The sequence below is a fragment of the Hyperolius riggenbachi genome, chromosome 4, assembly GCF_040937935.1.
Source record: "Hyperolius riggenbachi isolate aHypRig1 chromosome 4, aHypRig1.pri, whole genome shotgun sequence".
Lineage (NCBI taxonomy): Eukaryota > Metazoa > Chordata > Amphibia > Anura > Hyperoliidae > Hyperolius > Hyperolius riggenbachi.
Genome location: NC_090649.1, coordinates 100265799 through 100269777, shown reverse-complemented (window position 1 = coordinate 100269777; position 3979 = coordinate 100265799).

The window sequence follows — 3979 nt, the reverse complement described above, 5'->3', positions numbered from 1 at the left end:
TCCCAATGAGCAGAACATGGAAGCGGTATGAGCGAGGCAGGTAACCTTGTTTCTGCTACACAGAACAATCACAAGCTTATAAAACACTGTCCTCTTACTGAAATTGGCTACTAATAAAAACTGGCAGAGTTAGAAAAAAATAGTTTGTATCTTCCTAATCTTATCCAGCGAGCTAAATAACCAATTATTCTGAATAAAATGAACCGGCCACAAGAAAATGGACCCGGAACACACAATAAAAGTTTGTGGCCGGCTGCGTTACACAGAACAATACAATAGTGTTTACTGGTTGTGTACGGATAAACTGAGGATAAATATAGCTCCCGATCATGCTATGTAGACTGGCCTTTTAGATTTAGGATAGTGTTAAAGCCTTAGGTTTAACTCAATTAATTACAATCATTTAGAAGAAAATTTTTTTGTACATTTCATTACGCATAAAACTTTTGTAAAACAAACAAACAAACAAACAAACAAAAACAAAAACCATGGGGAAGCAGCATCAGGACATCAAGGTTTTGCTACTTATCTCAATAGCCTGTGCTAAATTAGACCCAATTCCAGTTCAATGTTAGCCTGGCACACAATGCATGTGAACTATTTTCCCAATGATATAAGTCAGCAAGCATAAAGCTCCAGGCCAGCAGATACTGTGTACACAGTATATACTCACATATAAACCATCCGAGTATAGATCGAGGTACTTCGTTTTTCCTTCAGACGCCAGAAATTGTTTTGACTTGGATATAAACCTACTTTTAACATCCAAATCTTGCTTCTCTCCCATCCTTCTCCTATACAACATTCCCTGGTGTCTAGTGGACCCCCTCCATCTCTTATACCATGTCTAGTGGTTCTTCTTCCCTCCCCATACAGCATACCTGGTGTCTAGTGGTCCCCTTCCCTCCCCATACAGTGTACTTGGCGTCTAGTGCTCCCCCCACCCACCCTCTAACAGTATACCTGCTGTCCAGTGCTCTCCCTCCCTCCCTCATACAGCATACCTGGTGTCTAGCACTCCACCCTCAATCCCTCCTTCATACAGTATACTGGTGTCTAGTTCTCCTCCCTCCCTCATACAGCATACCTGGTGTCTAGTGGTTCCACCTCTCTCTCCCATAGCCTGTTGCCTGGTGGTCTTAGTGGCTATACATCCTCAATCTCTTGCAGCGGAACTGCATCTTACTTGATCCGTGGCTAGATACTCTACACCATGAGCCTCTGTGTCTTCCATCGGGTTGGATTCGCCCTCTAGTGTTTGTAGCTTGTGCTCTACTTCCCGGTTACCAAGAAGTACTATAGGTACTTTTGGAGTGCCTCACTTTGGTACAGATAAAGAAATCCTCAGCATCCAGTGCTGAACTCAACGTTCGTTCCAAAGGATTTGTTCTATACAGTACTTTAGATAACCCTAGGCTGAGCTACCTATAGCACTTTTCTGAAATGGACAAAAGATTATTCCAAGTACCAGTGGTTGGTGCAGCCTGTAGGCAACTACAGATATGCAGTCATCATTAGACCCAAGCGAGAGAAGCTGAAAGTCATGTCAGTGTGTGCATTAGATGAAGGTTTAAAAAGAATAGTGATTCTGACTCAATATGGTCCAATATTCTATATAATCTTTTAAGGTGGCCATACATCTATTGATCTGCCACCAGGTAGACCAACAGATAGACCTCTCTCTGATCAAATATGATCAGAGAAGGATCTATTGCCGGCCCACACACTGCAGACAGATGTCCTATAGATTTCAGCATGGAATATATTGGAAATCGTCCTAGTGCTGCTGTTTGCCGGACCACCACCCCATTAAATGCTCCTTCACTCAACCCGAGCCCATGGTGGATGTTGCAGGCTCACCTGTCACACCGACCCAAACCTCCCCTCCTTCTGTGTCCATCATTTTTTTGAATTGCCACCATGAGTGGCTGTACCATGTGACACTGCTGCATGTGTCATTACATACCTCACAGTCACATGGCACATGTGCCCCTGTCGGCAATGGAGGAAGACGTTGGACACAGGAGGAGGCAAGGATTTAGCAGACGTGACAGGAGAGCCTGCAATACTCACACAGGTCCGGAGGTCCGCATATACTTTGGGGAGACCAGTGGGGGAGTGGTTGGGGTCCGTCGGTTGTAGGGAAATCGAACGTTGTTACTGCTATACGCCCAATCGAGCACCTTTGACTGTTTTTTTTAAGCATGCCAGATCAATCCCCTCAATCTATTTGGCATGAAGTCAAACAAAGTCAATAGGAGGACCATGTTGTGGCATCGATCTCTGTCAGATTTCATCATTATGATCGAATTGGCCGGATATCGTTGACAAGATTTGAGTAATGTAGACGCTACCCTCAAGGCTCTGAAAACCATGGTTATATTAATAATCGATGTGAACTTTGTCTGCTGGGACCAATAGTATCTTTACATACACAGATCTTCAAACATCTCCAGACAAATTGATTTACCCTGAAAGGAAACTCAAGCAGACAAAAGTTACAGAGGATAGAAAAGCAATCACAGAATGTCAGGCTTTTGAAAGGCATGGAGTGGAATTCCACAAGGTAACAGATTGTAATCGCCTTGTCTTCCCTGTGTTTGATGTCCATTCCTACAGCTAGTGTAACATTATGTTTCCTTGTCTCGTGTTTGAAGTTTACTCTTCCATTGTGCATGTGTTTGATACACTTGTAGCGATGTTCAGATGCTTGGGGACTCTCTAGTCTATCTTTCTATCACAGCATTAAAGCGGACCTGAGTTTAAAATTCCTCTCTCTGAAAGACAAGCAACAGCATAATAACCTTTAAATAAAAGCTTACAGAACTCCTGAAATACATCTGCCGTGTTCCTACTTCCTGCTTTCATGCAAGTAGAGAAAGTGTTAACATCCTGTGTTTAGATATTAGCTGTGTCTGCTAAGACTGCTGAATTTCTGTGCTGACCCAGCTGAGAGCTTAAATAACACTTGTGATTACTTACAGATGAGTGGGAATTAGACAGGCTCTTTTCTCTAAAAACACACAGGGTGCATTACTCCCTGTTTTCCTTTTGTCCTGTGCAGAGTTCAGGTCTACTTTAAAGTGCAGTGTGTGTATTTTTTTATTTATAGTATTACATAGAAAAACACTGCTAGACACTCGGTATTATGTGAATCATTTCTTCGCTCAGAAAGAGTAACGCCTTATGCCACTCTAGAGTTAGGGCCCATTCACACTTAAGTGATTAGCAGGCGATTCCCGATACTAGCTAAAGCGCTAGATCTTCTTAAAGAGCTAGTGCTATGTTACCCTATGGCTGTGTTCTCACTGCCGCAATTAGCGCCGATCGCGGGCGTTTTGCAATTAGTGCCAGTCGCAAACGTGTTACCTGCAGCATTTTCAGAGCGATTCTGGAGCGACCTCGGTACAGAGCTTATATAAAGTGCTGACCGCGATCGCTCTGAAATCGCGGAAGTGTCCAGTGATTTTTACTGCGCTAAACGCGGCGAAGTCACTCGAGCAAAACGCTGTAAAAATGCCTATACTTACCGAGTGTAAACTGCTGGACTGCTGGAGTTCTCTCTTCGGCACCCATCTTCCCTCGTTGCTCTGCCCTGGTCCTGCCTCCTGATTGGAGACTTTCTAACCGGGGCCGAGCCCAGTGGGACTCCTCCGGGAGTTTTGTTTTGTTCATTGCTCATTCCGATATCGCTCGCCATTACTGACTTGCACTCGATCTACCAGGAGGGCCTGACATCTTGCATGTCCAATCGATACATGTGATGCGACCAATATTCACCCAAAATTGGTCGCATTGCTGATCAGGCATATTTTCGCTGCACTGATTTTCATCCGATTCAATCATAATTATTGAATTGGATGGTTGATCGGCCACTAAGTCGATAGATATATGGCCATCTTTAAAATTTCAGGGATTCACATTGTTAAAAAAAAACGGTCCAGATTTGATGATTTTTGCTCATCACTGTTCAGTTTAA